General features: G+C 43.1%; 1 long non-coding RNA gene across 1 annotated transcript in view; it reads left to right on the top strand.

The window, feature by feature from the left end:
• LOC129398598 (uncharacterized) overlaps positions 1–18,044 on the top strand; it is a 179,663-nt gene that overhangs the window by 156,580 nt on the left and 5,039 nt on the right. The window lies entirely within an intron of this gene.

Here is an 18,044-nt window from a genome sequence, read left to right as displayed (position 1 = left end):
ACCTGTCCTTTCTCACCCTAGTCCAGGCCTTGCTATGACTTCATAAAGAGCACACAGGACTTGGGGCCAAATGAACCTGGTTGCAGTGAGAGGTTTCAGCCCCCATCAGCCAAATGCTCTTGAGCAGGCCTCATCTGGAAAATAATGACTGTGTCTCAAAGGATGACGAAGGGGAATAAATGAGCAATGTGTTTCAATGAGACAGTATCGGTGAGTGAGTCTAATGCTATTTGAACTGGTTTATCAGTTCCATCGCATGCAGTATCCCTCTCGCCCCAGCCGTTCAAGAGGAGCAGCCACTACGATGGGTGGCAGGTGAGGGAGGGTCTGGGAGAGTCGCTGTTCCTAGTGGTGGCTGCGCTGATCACCGTAGCAGTGCTCCATGTCCAGCCAGCACTTCTGACCGAAAGACCAACCACCTTCCTTTCTCTTGCGGCATTCTGTAGTTCTGTCTGTCGCTTGCCAGAAACCTCCTGTCCCACCCACTTTGCCAGGTCTCTGGTTTCTAATGTAGGCTCCATCCTTTCTCCATTTAGCAGCAGAAGGGGGGCACGGCTTGGCGGCAGGGGTGGGTGCTGTGGCACTTCCAGTTCCACAGTCAGCTGTGGACCTGAGCTTTGCAAACTGCCAGGGGATAGTTCATTCACCAGCATTGAGTGGAACCATGACTGGCCACTCATCCGGTCACCATTGTCCAACTGCCGGCCCAGGCCGATGCTGCAAGATCATCATCACCCCAGAACAAGAAGCATTTCCCTCTCTAACACCTCCCACCATCAGTGGTGTGCAGCAGCTCCACACTGCTGCCCATTTTCCCCTCTTAGAGTTTCCTTGCTGCCCTTCATATATTTGGTGATTTTTGCAGATAGTCCCAATTTCAAATACTCTCTCCCTCTGGAGCAAAGCTTGGCGAGCTCCTCACTCAACCCATCTTCTCCTTCATTTTGTTCATGCTATCCCTTAGCATGGAGTGGCCCTAGCTCCCATCTGCCAAAGCTAGCAGATGCTGTCAGTGTCCCATTCACATCCCCTCGGGCTACCTGCCCGCAGTCCTCAGCTCTCTGTGTCTCTTGGCCTGAGAACATTCTCTGGCCAAGGGAATGTCAGAAAGTTCCTGACAGGAAGCACTGTCAATTCCATGTGGCACTGGAATGAGCAGATATACACCGCAGCTTCCTGGCGCCTCAGCAGGGTTGAGCCCAGCTGCAAACAGGGGTGGCTTGCACAACAATGGACCCTTTCTGGGCCTTCCTGCCTGTCCTGACTCATATTCTCACTCTCTCCCTTGTGCTTGATGAGAACATCTGCGCATCTCTCAGGCAAACTCCTTTTGCCCAGCCTTTGTCTGCCTCTGGAGTCACTGAGGCTGGAACACCCAGGATGCTCATCCTCCTGGACCCATCGCAGCCTCAGCTGCTCCATGGCCTCATCTACGGGCCTTTCCCACATCCTGTGCCTCCTCCTTACCCCAGCATGTCACTGAGATAGCGCAGTCTAAACTGTGCTTACATCCTGCTTCGGGTTACCTTGATGTTATTCTCCAGCTGGGAGGGGCCCACAACTTCTGCTCCTTTGGAATACCCCAGCACTGGCACTGGCAGTGTATACATGGTGCCTGGGAACACCTTGATTGTAGGTATTCATGGAGGCACAATGCCCTGCTTAGGAGAAAGGCAATGGTGTATCGTTTCATCTGAATAGGACTTGACAGTTTAAAAGCATTATTACATTTACTTGTTACCGCCTTTGATTCCAACAAAGCACAAGTTTGTTACTTTTCTCATGTGAAAAGTGAGGTGGATGAAGCTGGAGGGGTGGTGAGTTCCTGATGGTCACATAGCTAAGTGTTTAGAGGCATGTCGTGAGCTCTTTCCCTCCAAACCTTGCCTCATTCCACGGTGCTGGCTGCTCCCATCTCATGTGCAGATGGTTACACTGGGTCCTCACGATGACTCTGCAAGGCTGCTATTATTACACTCATTCTGCAGATGAGAAAATTGTGACTCAGAGTATAAATTGCTAAAAGACACTCAATCAGAAAGTGGCAGCAGTAAGACTTAAAACTCGGGAACTATGCTCCTATGTGGGAGAGAGAGTATGAGAGAAGCCTTCCCCTGATTCCTTCACCAGCCCTGCTTGTTGCTTTTCTAATGGTTTTGCACTTGCATGGAGGGGGTTGGAAAAGGAAAAAGTGAATGTGACAATGTAGTCACTCTTTTGGAGACGAAGTCTCGCTCTGTTGCCCAGGCTGGAGTGCAGTGGCGTGATCTCAGCTCACTGCAGCCTCTGCCTCCCAGGTTCAAGCAATTATCCTGCCTCAGTCTCCTGAGTAGCTGAGACTACAGGCGTGTGCCACCACACTCGGCTATTTTTTGTATTTTTAGTAGAGATGGGGTTTCACCATGGTGGTCAGGCTGGTCTTGAACTCCTGACCTCGTGATCTGCCTGCCTCAGCCTCCCAAAGTGCTGGGATTACAGGCATGAGCCACCGCATCCGGCCAACAATGTAGTCACTCTTAATCCCCAAAATCGGTTCTTCCGGCTGGCTTTATGACGCCACGGTGTTTCAAACTTTTACTTTCTCTCGCTTCCAACACAACATGGCTTGTGGGTTCTGCATTTCTCCCTCCCCCACAAATTTCTACCATGCCTAAGACTGAACAGGTGCTTTCCATTATTGCTGAGTTTGCAAAAGCAGACCTCCACTGTGAGACTGGCAGCAAGTGTTCTAGCCCCACCCCTGCAGGACATGATACTCACAATTTTCATCCACGATGGAGGAGCATTTCAAGCATTTTTTCTTTTTCGAGGTGGAGCCTCGCTCTCTCGCCCAGGCTGGAATGCAGTGGTGTGATCTTGGCTCACTGCACCTCCACCTTTCAGGTTCAAGAGATTCTCCCGCCTCAGCCTCCTGAGTAGCTGGGATTACAGGCACCTGCCAGCATACCCAGCTAATTTTTGTATTTTTAGTAAAGACGGAGTTTCACCATCTTGGCCAGGCTGGTCTTGATCAAGGTATTTTTGTTGCTTATACCTCTGTGTAAGTATCAGAGCCTTTCTTGGAAAGAGTGACAGGAGTAGGCATTGAGGAAAGACAAAGGACTTGACTTCACATTTTTGTTTTGTTTGGTTCCCAGTAGGGTAGATAGGCAATGAATGTAATTTGCCAATGAACTCTTTGATGAAAGCACTTAGCCACCGTTTGCTTGGCATGCCCAGAATTTAATCTTTTTTTTTCCTTAAAACTCCATATGGAATAATCCAGAGACCAATCAATTAGAAAAGTGTTTTCCACTGTAGTGGAAAAAGTATTTGAAGTCAGCTCAGCTGACTTGATCTCTACAATTTGTTCACTGACTTTATTATTTACTCAATGTGTGAGTCAAGGTAGGTCACTTAAGCTTTCTGAGGCTCCACACCCTCATTGATAAGATGACAATAGCATAATAAAGATTACAGCTGGTATAGAGTTGGTTCTTGGCGCATATTTGTTATAGGAATGAATGAATGAATTTCAAGGTTAAGAGTATTAAATGAGATAAATGTGGGTGAAATGCTGTAGATTGGTACCTCATCAATGTTTTTCTTCCAGTCTGGTTTAGAAAGCTAAAAGTCGGTAGGTACCACTGAAGGAGATGTTTATGTGGGGAGAGGATGTATGTGGGTTGGGGGTAGGGTGGAAGAGGCTGCTGCAAGTGCTAAGTTCTGGAGGAAGAAGCCAGGTGGGAAATCACCTCTCATGGCCTTTAATGGCCTCTCCAGCCAGTGTCCCCAGCTCTGGCTGTCACTTCTTCACAGCCCCAAAAAATCCTAGGGTGAAAATTTGTTTACATGACAACACTCCATCCCAAGTAAGAGATCCAGGCAGTCACCTTCTCTTCTTCCCTCCCCTTTCAAGCATCAAGTGGGGAGAAATCAGGTTTCTGTGTTCTCTCTCCCAGGAGGTAGCTGAGTGGCACAGGAAGGAGAGAGGGGATGCAGAGATCCTGAGTGGAGGCATTTCTTTGAGCTACTGACCTCCTGATTCCATTGCACAGGAGGCACAGCCAGAACGTCCATGACTGTAGCTTGGTCCCCATCGGGCTGGGTCTGAAGTAGCCATGGACACACTGTCTTCTCCATCTTCCACCCATATGGCAGCTGCTGTGGGGAGGGGGGTACCACGTCACTCCCATCTCATCTGTTTGGTCTCATCCCAAGTGTCTCTTCCTCTTGGAAGTCTTTCCTGACAGCCCCTCCTCCAACAGACTAAGGGGCTCTGGTCATGAGCATCCATAGCTGCTGATGGCCCCTTTCCATGGTTTGTAAGGACACTTTGACTGCACTTTTAAGCAAGAAACTTGTCTGCCTAATTTACAGCTGAAATCCTGGTGTCCAGCACAGTGCCTGGTACCTAGTAAGTTCTTAGAGCATGCTTGTGGAGCAACGAGGTCTGTAAATGCATCTACCACTCCTTCCCTGGTCCTTCCCATCACACAGTCAGGATCACAGAAGGGACCATGTATCAGGAGTTAATGACAGTCTCCAAATCAACCCACTCACTTGTAGATTACTTACACTCTTGGTGACCTCACAAGAATATTAGGGGAGTAAAGTGGTACAGTGTTTCTACAACATGAAGCTGTTGGGTAATATTGCAACAGAATGAAAGTTTTCTCATGGTGTTTCTTTCAATCCAGTTCTTAAGATCAATGAGTAGCTAATAATTAATATTTATTAAGAATTTATAATGGACTAGGCAGTGTGATAAATGCCTTCTGTGCATCATCCTCATGACACTGTCACAGTGACAATAACAGGGAAGCACTACAGTATTTTCCCATTTTACAGATGAAGCTTCCGGGGCTTAGAGAGGTTAAATAACTTGCCTTCTCCCACCAGATCTTATATTCATGGAGCTTTCCCCTATCCAGAGGCACAGTGACCCAGATTGCCTTTTGAGTATCTTCAATGGCTGTACCTCTGTTCAAAGCAAGATTTATTGACGGAGCTAATCAATTAAGCAATCGTTATTTATTGAGTCCCTCGTGAATTATTCAATATTTATTGAGCAGTCTCCATGTAGCTAGCACTTGTTCAATGAGCCATGGAGGATACAAGCGAGGTGTAGGATTCAGCCTTCATCTTTAGGGAGCTTGAAATCTAGCAGGGGATCGGAGGGGGGAGGTTGACAATATTAAATTACATGAAGAAATAAGTACTCACATTTTACATCGATCAGCACAAATGGCATATTATATTCAAAGAAAGAGAGGAGACAGAGCCTCTGTAAGATTCAATATAGTGTAAGATTCATGAAAACGGTGGGGCTTAGTATCCTTCAGAAGCAGGTAGCAGTAGGCTAGGAAAAGGGTGGAGAAGAAGGTATTTCAGATGGGAAAAAGCAGCATAGGCAAAAACACAGAATGCGCATGGGATGTTTCAGCACTTAGAGAGATCTCACTAAATGGAGGGTGCTAGCTAGAGAGTTGTTCTTACAGAAAACATTAAATACAAGAACCCCAGGCTTGCTTCCTCAGCACCCAGCATGGTGCCTAACACCGAATAAGCACTCCTTATGTGTTTGTTGAACTGAGCTCATAAAAAAAAATTAAAACAAATAAAGGAGATAGTCAGTCCCTGACCTGTACCAGGAACTTAGCATCTCATAGAATGGAAAACACATGTATGTATCTACTTATGGCACAAATGCAAAGTGCTAAGTGCTGTTGGTACTATGATAAAAAAAATTTTTCTCAGAGTAGGTAATATAATTCCCCCTCTTTGTAAAGCATCTAGAAGTGCTATAAAATTCAGAAAAGTAACCACATTTTTTAATGCATGCACTGAATTGACAAGAGAACAAGAGAAATCCCTAGAAGTAAAAAATGAAGTGAAAACACAAATCTGAGAATTGGAAGGAGGACAGTTTGGTGAATTTGGATGAATTTAAGTACAATGATGCTCCCTCCCTAAAAAATTCCACTTGCCAGCAGAGGCAGCCCATTCTCCTCTACGCAAAACACCAGCTTATCCTTGCTTAAAGACCAGCTAAAGACCTCACCTACAGCAGTCATGAAGCTATGCTAAAGTCTTGGGCTTCTGCCAATCCCCAGTGATTGGAACCTCTATTTCCATAGTTGTACAGAGGCAAGAGACGAAATCTGGATCCGTGCAAGGGGCTGAGGGAGATGAGTTAGAGACCTCCACACAAAGCCAAGACATTGAGTGATCTCACCCTCAATGTAAGATGGGCTACACCCATGCTGTGTGGGGTGGCCTCTGATCTCCATCAGGCCTTGCTCTAATTGGTGGGCCACAGTACTGTCTGTGATCTTCGGGGATAAGTGTCAGCTCTCAGCAAATATTTAGTAATCTACCCCACCAAAGGCTGGTTAGTTCCTTTCTTCCATGCACACAAGTCCTGATAAATGGCTATAGGTCTCTGTGGGTGAAGTTTAGGAAATCAAATATGCAGCATAAACTTGCATCAGGGTTGTAGAGTCCTTCCTTAGAGTCACCTAGTCTTTCCTTTAATCAAGAGTCTCTGGGTTGGTGAACTGCCTCAGTTCTTAGAATAAGGCGAAGGGCCACAACTTTTGGTGCCAAGATTTGGGTCATGGGTCTTAGAACTTTTTCAGTTCTTTACATCAAGTAAAACTTCACTTTCAGCCCTAGAGACTGAGTTAGTAACAAACTAATTTCATTACTAAGCATTCCACAAATGAATTACGTTCTACCAAAGACTCCTTTGAAGTCTACCCATTATGATTACCATAAGTCAACCTTAGAGATGTTAAATAACTTGCCCTCTCCCATCAAAGAAGGTTATTTAACATCTCTGAGCCCCAAGAGCTTCATCTGTAAAATGGGAAAATACTGTAGCGCTTCCCTCTGATCGTCACTGTGACAATGCAATGAGGAGGATGCACAGAAAGCATTTTTCAGAATGCTTAGTGCATTATAAATGCTTAACAAATATTCATTGATATTAGCTGCTCATTAGGCCCTACTGCATTTTTTTCAGCAAAGGTGCCCACTGTGGTTTTGTTGGTTAAGGGCTGCCCCTTGGCTTCTGGCATCACTGGGTACCATCATCCCCATCAAAATTACAGAACCATCTATCATGACCCATCCTTCCTACAGAGAACAGGCATTATAGAGCTTTTCAAGGAGGCTGGCTTCCCCTTCACCAATCTATTTCCCAGTGTGTTTGTTTTGTTTTATTGTAGCTGTTTGGTTTTTATTTATTTGTTTGCTTTTTGGTGAAGAAAGTGTCCTCTGAGTCCTCCAGGGAGATATTACAGTTAGGATGAGTGGGTCTCACATGCGACACATCCACTCCAATTTGCCCATGTCTTTTCAGAGGTTGGATTTCTTCCTCTATATTATACCGAAGAAATGTGGCTTCATCATTTACTGTAATTCCACTGATTCCAAGTTGCAATCAACATTCCAAGCACACTGTTAGGGCACTTCTCAGCTGTTCTAGCTAACACACCAAATCTAGACTCTTCATTAAGTGCACTCATATCAATAAATTTGACTCAATTCTACACAGTGTTTCTTTTTCTCTGATCTGGCACTCCTGAAATCTATTGCCACACATACTCCTGTTTTTTCTTTATTTTATTTTTTATTGTTTGAATTTATTGTTTGAATTAGCTCGACCTTGCCATTCTTTCACTATGTAAAATAACAACCATTTTCCTGAGCCCTGTAGGCAATGGGGAGTGGTGAAGGTGGGTCTTAAAAGACATCAATATACTATGCAAGGTTACTGCTTCAGTGGGGGTTTTTAGCTGACCTTTAAGCAAGGATAGGCTGATGTTTCGAGTAGAGGACAATGGGCTGCTTCTGCTGGTAACTGGAATTTTTTAAGGAGGGAGCATCTTGGTACTTAAGTTCATCCAAATTGACCAAAATATCCACCTGCCAAAGCTCATGTCCCATTCTTCCTTAATCAGTGCCCTCACTTTTACATAAGAAACTTAGGACAGTCATAAATTCAATTTGTGTAGTAATTCTCAAACTACAAGATCAAATTTTGCAATGAATTTTTAGGTACCTTGGTTATATTGCTATGGTAGATGAGATAATATTTTAGTGCAATTATAGAAACATCTGGTTTCCTGACATTACCTTGAATGAGAATTTAAAGGACTGAGCTTGTCATTTTCTTTCTCTAAGCTTTTCAGGACAGTCATATGTATTCAGCCCACCCTACCATCCTTGAAGTTCTCATTTATTATGAAAGTCTATTAAGTAACCAAGAAGTTGGGTCTTCATAGCCTTGCCTTAAGTAGTAGTTCATTTCAAGAATTACAGGTGTTCATCAAGAGACCATAAAGAAATTCAAAAAGCAAGCCAGAACTATGAGAAGATGTTTGCTACACAAACAGAAAGGGTTAGTATTCAGAATATACAAAGAACTTTTATGAATCAATAAGAAATCAGGACAAAGATATGACGAGGCATTTAACATAAAAACACTGGTACAGCCAAGACAATTATAATAAAGATACTTATTCACAATAGTTATTAGAGGAATGGAAATCAAAACATCTATCATTTAGTGCCATCAAAATCACACACAGAATTTCCTGAGTCTGACAATATCAAATATCAGCAAGGCGATGGAATTTTCATACACCAGAGATGAGAGTGTAAATTAGTCCAACTCCTTGGAAAATAATGTGGTTTTCTGACAAAGCATAAAATGCAAATACTCTACCAGCCAGCAAATCCACTTCAGTAGAAACTCTTGAACATCTGCAAGTATGATTATAACAGAAATATTTATAATAGTAAATATTTGGGGGGAAAATCTATCAACAGAAGAAGGTATAAATACAGTGTGGCAATGTATAATAAGTGCAAAAGAATTAACCAGAGCTCCCTCTATTAACACAGGTGACCAATGCAATATACTTGGGAGGGAAAAAGCTTGCAAAGCGTGATTCAATTTATAAGACATTCATAGATATGAAAATCCAACAATACATACTTTTAAAATAAATACCTATGGTGCTCATGATGAGCTTGGAGCATTGTGGACTATTTGCCTGACCTAGGCACTTGCACCCACGTGAACTTAAATAAACCTCCATTGTGTTGGTAACAACACCTGCAGCATAAATGCTATGATCCCTGTTTTTGCAAATGAGAGACATTAATCATTCACCCAACAGTGTGCAGCAGGTGGTAGTGAGAACTAAAATCCAGATGGTCTGGGTCTAAGGTCCCAGTTTTTCCCACCTGACCACAGCCAACACGTGTGGCCACCTGGTAACCCACATCTCACTCATCTCTCCTCTTCTGACACGTAACATCTCAATGTCTGACTGAATTTTATGCTGTCTTTTACTCTCAAGCCCCTCATGCTGTCTCCAAGCCCAGATCTTAAGGGGGTCTTTGGGGATGGGACTGTGCCTTAAGTAATTGCTATATTTATTGTGTTGTTTAGTACTGGCCTAGACACCAAAGAAGTTCTTATCAATCAATCAATTAATTCATTGAGGGTGAGCTAGAAGAGTGGCTTATGGAAAATCCTCCAGGACTAGAAACGATTGGGCGGGACATTAAATTTCAGAATGAAGTTGGTCATGGGCTGGCGGCAAGCACATGTAGTGAAGGCAGCTGAGTTGCTTACGTCAGAGAGCACAAAGATCCCTTTGATTATATAATAAAAGCTATGAACCACTTTCCTAAGAGCACACACATCTGCAAACACACAGACACAAAATTCTGTACACACATTAACCTCAGGATAAGGATCTTGGGATATAGCACTGGCCTGGAATTAGAGTCAAAGTGTCCAGTGATGTCAGTCTGCTTTAGGGACCAACTCCATCCTACTGAGAGTGTCTTACCAGTGACATTTGGGGAGAATTCTGCCTCAAACTCGCCTCTGGCAGTCCTGGATCTCCTTAGTCTCTGGTTATCTCACTTTCTCTTTGTATTAGCTTTTCATATTCAGGTTTGTCTCTAATCATGCCTTCATGTATTCTCCCTACCTCACCAACTTTGGCCAGCTCTTCTCACTCTGGTTTCCTGGTCACAGCTTCTTGGACTTAGTGCGCTAACCTCTGTCACTCCCTGTAGGTGGACACTTGGCCAGGCTCAGCCTGGGATTCCAGATTCTCAGTTTCCTTCCCTGATTCGAGCCTAGCCCTGCTCCAATGAGACCTCCCTGGGTGTCCTAACATCAGCACTTTCTCAGTCTCTGATCGTCTAAGTAATCTCTTTCATCACCCCGAGGTTCAGGTGCCTTGCCTGAGAATGAGGAAAATGACAAGTATCTCACAGCATTACTGAGAACACTAAATGTGAGCTCTGTGTGTGTGTTGTATGTGTGAAAGTGTGGGGCTCTGACAGAAAAAAAAAGAGTGTGACACATTTGCTGATTGAAGGCACTATTTTCTGTTTGTAGCTTCTGCTGAATAAAAGTGCCATAAAATTATTATTATTATTTCCATCATCATCAATAAGAAAAGTGGCTGTTGGGTGCCAGAATTCTTTTCACCATATGACAATGGATACAGCTTTATTAGTAGAGGAAATGCCAGCTGTGAGCATGCCTTACCTGGGAGCAATGGAGGTGTCAAAGATAAAGACTAAGGCCCATATGCATGGCTAGTTCACCTATAGGTGGCCCTTAAGCTGCTCCACACTGCATTTGGCAGGTGTGAGGATCCCAAAGCTTAGAAGGACCCAGGGGCTGGCAATGCCCAGGAGGCCTGCCTTTGAGCCCCCTCCCTCTATCAGATCTTGACAAAGGCAGGGGCTGTGCACTGGTCCTGGGTGGCTTATTTTTGGGATAATTGCCATGCTGCTTTTTTGGGTGACTTTCATCAAAGATACGGGGATGAAAGTCAAAAATGGGGAGCTTTGGGCTGGGTGTGGCAGCCAACACCTGTAATTCCAGCATTTTGGGAAGCTGAAGGAAGAGAATTGCTTGAGGCCAGGAGCTCAAGACTAGCCTGCGCAACATAGTGAGGCCTTGTGTTTACAAAAGAAAAAAAAATAAAAAAATTACCTGAGCATGATGGTTCATTCCTGTAATTCCAGCTACTCAGAAGGTGGAGGTGGGAGGACATCTGAGCCCAGGAGTTTGTGCCACTACCCTCCAGTCTAGGTGCCCGAGTGAGATCCAGTCACTAAAAAACATTTTTTAAAATGGTGACTCTTGTATCACCTCTATACCCCAGGCTTCCCCACAGATACGCTAGCGGCTTCTACTTGAGTGCCTCAGCCATCAGCTCTGGGCCTGGCCTGACTCTACCCTGCCATTGCTGGCCTAATCACAGGCCCTTCTCCTGTTTCTCCAAAGGTCTTCTGCCTCCTGATCCTGAACACTTGTTCCACAGTCAACCCCTTCCTTGCTGGCTAACTCCTTCTTTTCCCTCATCCCCTGCCTGATTACTCCATATGTTACTCTCTAGGCAATAATCCTTTAGGCTATTGTTAGTAACAATTTAATTGTAGCTATCACTGATGAGTTAATATTAGCCATCATTTATAGAGCAAATGCTAGATGCCGAGTCATCTGCTGAGCATCTTAGATGCATTATCTGAACCTTATATTCCTAAGAGTTGGATTCATTATCTTTATTTATTAATTATACTTTAAGTTCTGGGGTACATATGCAGAATGTGCAGGTTTGTTACACAGGTACACACGTGCCATGGTGGTTTGCTGCACCCATGAACCTGTCACCTACATTAAGTATTTCTCCTAATGCTATCCCTCCCCTAGCCATCCCCCAACAGGCCCCACTGTGTGATGTTCCCCTTCCTGTGTCCATGTCTTCTCATTGTTCAACTCCCACTTATCAGTGAGAACATGTGGTGTTTGGTTTTCTGTTCTTGTTTTAGTTTGCTGAGAATGATGGTTTCTATGTCCATGTTCCTGCAAAGGACATGAACTCATCCTTTTTTATGGCTGCATAGCATTCCCTTGTGTATATGTGCCACATTTTCTTTATCCAGTCTATCATTGATGGACATTTGGGTTGGTTCCAAATTTTTGCTATTGCGAATAGTGCCACAATAAACATACATGTGCATGTGTCTTTATAGTAGAATAATTTATAATCCTTTGGCCCAGTAATGGGATTGCTGGGTCAAATGGTATTTTGAGGAATTGCCACACTGTCTTCCACAATGGTTGAACTACTTTACACTCCCACCAACAGTGTAAAACCGTTCCTGTTTCTCCACATCCTCTCCAGCATCTGTTGTTTCCTGACTTAATGATTACCATTCTAACTGATAGGAGATGGTATCTCATTGTGGTTTTGATTTGCATTTCTCTAATGACTAGTGATAATGAGCATTTTTCATATGTTTGTTGGCTACATAAATATCTTCTTTTGAAAAGCGTCTGTCCATATCCTTTGCCCACTTTTTGATGGGGTTTTTTTTTCTTGAAAATTTGTTTAAGTTCTTTGTAGATTTTAAATATTAGCCCTTTGTCAGATGGATAGATTGCAAAAATTTTCTCCCATTCTGTAGGTTGTCTTTTCACTCTGATGATAGTTTCTTTTGCTGTGCAGAAGCTCTTTAGTTTAATTAGATCCCATTTGTCAATTTTGGCTTTTGTTGACATTGCTTTTGGTGTTTTAGACGTGAAGTCTTTGCCCATGCCTATGTCCTGAATGGTGTTGCCTAGGTTTTTTTCCTAGGATTTTTATGATTTTAATTCCTAACGTTTAAGTCTTTAATCCATCTTGAGTTGATTTTTGTATAAGGTGTAAGGAAGGGGTCCAGTTTCATTTTTCTTCATATGACTAGTCAGTTTTACCTACATCATTTATTAAATAGAGAATCTTTTCCCCATTGCTTGTTTGTGTCAGGTTTGTCAAAGATCAGATGGTTGTAGATGTGTGGTGTCATGTCTGAGGCCTCTGTTCTGTTCCATTGGTCTATATATCTGTTTTGGCACCAGTACCATGCTGTTTTGGTTACTGTAGCCTTGTAATATAGTTTGAAGTCAGGTAGCATGATGGCTCCAACTTTGTTCTTTTTGCTTAGGATTGTCTTGGCTCTGCAGGCTCTTTTTTGGTTACATATGAACTTTAAAGTAGTTTAGTTTTTTCCAATTCTGTGAAGAAAGTCAATGGTAGCGTAATGGGGATAGCACTGAATCTATAAATTACTTTGGGCAGTATGGCCATTTTCATGATATTGATTTTTCCTCTCCGTGAGCATGGAATGTTTTTCCATTTGTTTGTGTCCTCTCTTATTTCCTTGAGCAGTGGTTTGTAGTTCTCCTTGAAGAGGTCCTTCACATCCCTTGTAAATTGGATTCCTAGGTATTTTATTCTCTTTGAAGCAATTGTGAATAGGAGTTCACTCATGGTTTGGCTGTTTGTCTGTTATTCGTGTATAGGAATGCTCATGATTTCTGCACATCGATTTAGTATCCTGAGACTTTGCTAAAGTTGCTTATCAGCTTAAGGAGATTTTGGGCTGAGACAGTGGGGTTTTCTAAATATACTATCATGTCATCTGCAAACAGACACAATTTGACTTCCTCTCTTCCTATTTGAATACCCTTTATTTCTTTATCTTGCCTGATTGCCCTGGCCAGAACTTCCAACACTATGTTGAATAGGAGTGGTAAGAGAGGATATCCTTGTCTTGTGCCAGTTTTCAAAGGGAATGCTTCCAGTTTTTGCCCATTCAGTATGATATTGGCTGTGGATTTGTCATAAATAGCTCTTATTATTTTGAGATGTGTTCCATTGATACCTAGTTTATTGGGAGTTTTTAGCATGAAGGGGTGTTGAATTTTGTCAAAGGCCTTTTCTGCATCTATTGAGATAATCATGTGGTTTTCGTCTTTGGTTCTGTTTACATGGTGGATTACATTTAGTGATTTGCGTATGTTGAACCAGCCTTGCATCCCAGGTATAAAGCCAACTTGATCATGGTGGATAAGCTTTTTGATGTGCTGCTGGATTTGGTTTGCCTGCATTATATTAAGGATTTTCACCATTCATGTTCATCAGGGATATTGGCCTGAAATTTTCTTTTTTTGTTGCTTCTCTGCCAGGTTTTGGTATCAGGATAATGCTGGCCTCATAAAATGAATTAGGGAGGATTCCCTCTTTTTCTATTGTTTGGAATAGTTTCAGAAGGAACGGTACCAGCTCCTCTTTGAACCTCTGCAAGAATTCAGCTGTGAATCCATCTGGTCCTGGACTTCTTTTGATTGGTAGGCTATTAAATTACTGCCTCAATTTCAGAACTTGTTATTGATCTATTCAGGGGTTTGACTTCTTCCTGGTTTAGTCTTGGGAGGGTGTATGTCCAGGAATTTATCCATTTCTTCTAGATTTTCTAGTTTATTTGCATAGAGGTGTTTATAGTATTCTCTGATGGTAGTATGTATTTCTGGGAGATCAATCAGTGGTGATATCCCCTATATCATTTTTTATTGCATCTATTTGATTCTTCTCTCTTGTCTTATTAGTCGGGCTAGTGGTCTATCTATTTTGTTTATCTTTTCAAAACACCAACTCCTGGATGCATTGATTTTTTGAAGGGTTTTTCATGTCTCTGTGTGCTTCACTTCTGTGCTGATCTTAGTTATTTCTTGTCTTCTGCTGGCTTTTGAATTTGTTTGCTGTTGCTTCTCTAGTTCTTTTAATTTTGGTGTTAGGGTGTCAATTTTAGATCTTTCCTGCTTTCTCTTGTGGGCATTTAGTGCTATAAATTTCACTCTACACACTGCTTTAAATGTGTCCTAGAGATTCTGGTACGTTGTGTCTTCATTCTCATTGGTTTCAAAGAACATCTTTATTTCTGGCTTCATTTTGTTATTTACCCATTAGTCACTCAGGAGCATGTTGTTCAGTTTCCATGTAGTTGTGTGGTTTTGAGTGAGTTTCTTAATCCTGAGTTCTAATTTGATTGCACTGTGGTCTGAGAGACTGTTATGATTTCTGTTCTTTCTTTTACATTTGCTGAGGAGTGCTTTACTTCCTACTATGTGGTCAATTTTGGAATAAGTGCTATGTGGTGCTGAGAAGAATGTATATTCTGTTGATTTGGGGTAGACGTTCTGTAGATGTCTATTAGGTCTTCTTGGTCCAGAGCTGAGTTCAAGTCCTGAATATCCTTGTTAACTTTCTGTCTTGTTGATCTGTCTAATGTTGACAGTGGGGTGTTAAAGTCTCCCATTATTATTGTGTGGGAGTCTTTGTAGGTCTCTAAGGACTTGCTTTATGATTCTGGGTACTGTTGTATTGGGTGCATATATATTTAGGATAGTTAGCTCTTCTTGTTGCATTGATCCCTTTACCATTATGTAATGGCCTTCTTTGTTGGTTTAAAGTCTGTTTTATCAGCGATTAGGATTTCAACTCCTGCTTTTTTTTTTTGCTTTCCATTTGCTTGGTAAATATTCCTCCATCCCTTTATTTTGAGCCTATGTGTGTCTTTGCGTGTGAGATGGGTCTCCTGAATACAGCACAGTGATGGGTCTTGACTGTTCATCCAATTTGCCAGTCTGTGTCTTTTCATTGGGGCATTTAGCCCATTTACACTTAAGGTTAATATTGTTATGTGTGAATTTGATCCTGTCATTATGATGCTAGCTGGTTATTTTGCCCATTAGTTGATGCAGTTTCTTCATTGTGTTGATGGTTTTTGCAATTTTTTATGTTTTTGCAGTGGCAAAACTGCATGTTGAGTGCTTCCTTCAGGAGCTCTTGTAAGGTGGGCCTGGTGGTGACAAAAATCTCTCAGCATTTGCTTGTCTATAAAGGATTTTATTTCTCCTTCACTTCTGAAGCTTACTGTGGCTAGATACGAAATTCGGGATTGAAAATTATTTTCTTTAAGAATGTTGAATATTGGCCCTGACTGTCTTTTGGCTTGTAGGGTTTCTGCAGAGAGATCCACTGTTAGCCTGATGGGCTTCCCTTTGTGAGTAACCCAATCTTTCTCTCTGGCTGCCCTTAACATTTTTTCTTTTATTTCAACCTTGGTGAATCTGACAATTATGTATCTTAGAGTTGCTCTTCTCGAGGAGTATCTTTGTGGCATTCTCTGTATTTCCTGAATTTGAATGTTGGCCTGCCTTGCTAGGTTGGGGAAGTTCTCCTGGATAATATCCTGCAGAGTGTTTTCCAACTTGGTTCCATTCTCCCCGTCACTTTCAGGTACACCAATCAAATATACATTTGGTCTTTTCACAGTCCCATATTTCTTGGAGGCTTTATTAGTTCCTTTTTATTCTTTTTTCTCTAATCTTGTCTTCTCACTTTATTTTATTAACTTGATCTTTAATCTCTGATATCCTTTCTTCCACTTGATTGATTTGGCTATTGATACTCAGGTATGCTTCATGAAGTCCAAGTGCTGTGTTTTTCAGCTACATCAGGTCATTTATGTTCTTCTCTAAACTGGTTATTCTAGTTAGCAATTTGTCTAACCTTTTTTCAAGGTTCTTAGCTTCCTTGAAGTGGGTTAGAACATGCTCCTTTAGCTCAGAGGAGTTTGTTATTACCCACCTTCTGAAGCCTACTTCTGTCAGTTTCTCCACCCAGTTTTATTCCCTTGCTGGCGAGGAGTTGTGATCCTTTGGCAGAGAAGAGGCATTCTGGTTTTTGGAATTTTCAGCCTTCTCGCTCTGGTTTCTCCACATCTTTGTGGATTTATGTTGGTGACCTTCAGATGGGGTCTTTCAGTGGACCTGCTATTCGTTTCTGTTTGTTAGTTTTCCTTCTAATAATCAGGCCCCTCTGCTGCAGGTCTGCTGGAGTTTCCTGGAGGTCCACTCCAGACCCCATTTGCCTGGGTATCACCAGCAGAGGCTGCAGAACAGCAAAGATTGCTGCCTGTTCTTTCCTTTGGAAGCTTCATCCTGGAGGGGCATCTGCCAGATGCCAGCCAGAGCTTTCCTGTATGACGTGTCTCCCAGTCAAGGATCCAGGGGCATCAGGTACCCAACTTCAGGATGCAGTCTGACCCTTAGCAGAGCTTGAACGCTGTGCTGGGAGGTCCGCTGCTCTCTTCAGAGCCATCAGGCAGGGACATTTAAGTCTGCTGAAGCTGTGCCCATGGCTGCCGCTTCCCCCAGGTGTTCTGTCCCAGGGAGAAGGGGGTTTTAATCTATAAGTTGACTGGGGCTGCTGCCTTCTTTTCAAAGATGCCCTACCGAGAGAGGAGAAATCTGGCAGTCTGGCCACAGCAGCCTTGCTGAGCTGCAGTGGGCTCCACCCAGTTTGAACTTCCAGGTGGCTTTGTTTACACTGTGGGGGTAAAACCACCTACTCAAGCCTTAGCAATGGCAGATGCCCCTCCCCAAGCTCGAGTGTCCCAGGTTGATCTCAGGCTGCTGCTATGCTGGCAGTGAGAATTTCAAGCCAGTGGATCTTAGTTTGCTGGCTCTGTGGGAGGAGGACCTGCCTAGCCAGACCACTTGGCTCCCTGGCTTCAGCACCCTTTCCAGGGGAGTGAATGGTTGTCATGCTGGTGTTCCAGGTGCCACTAGGGTATGAACAAAAAAACAGCTCTTGCAGCTAGTTCAGTGTCTGCCCAGACAGCTTCCCAGTTTTGTACTTGAAACCCAGGGTCCTGATGGGGTAGGCACCAGAGGGGGTCTCCTGGTCTGCGGGTTGTGAATGCCATGGGAAAAGCACAGTATCTGGGCCGGAGTACACGGTTCCTCATGCTCAATGCCCCACCCTGTTTTAGCTTGCCCTCTGTGGGCTGCACCCAGTGTCTAACAGTCCCAATGAGATGAACTGGGTACCTCAGTTGGAAATGCAGAAATCACCTGCCTTCTGCATCAATCTTGCTGGGAGCTGCAGTCTGGAGCTGTTCCTATTCGGCCATCTTGCCAGCCGAGACCTTATCTTTCTTTTATAGATGCATTGTCTGAAGTAAATTGCAGCACCTGCACACCACATCAAGTTGGTTGACTTGAAAGTCTTTTCCTCTTACCAGTATTTCTCCACATGAGAGAGATGTGCCCTCTTTTAAGGGAACAACATTTTGCATGGATCCCCTTAAATAGTTTTAAGACATCTGAAAACATAAAACTAGATATT

The sequence above is a fragment of the Pan paniscus genome, chromosome 7 (assembly GCF_029289425.2).
Source record: "Pan paniscus chromosome 7, NHGRI_mPanPan1-v2.0_pri, whole genome shotgun sequence".
NCBI lineage: Eukaryota > Metazoa > Chordata > Mammalia > Primates > Hominidae > Pan > Pan paniscus.
Note: the sequence above shows the minus strand (reverse complement) of the source record. Positions and strands in the feature narration are given on the sequence as shown.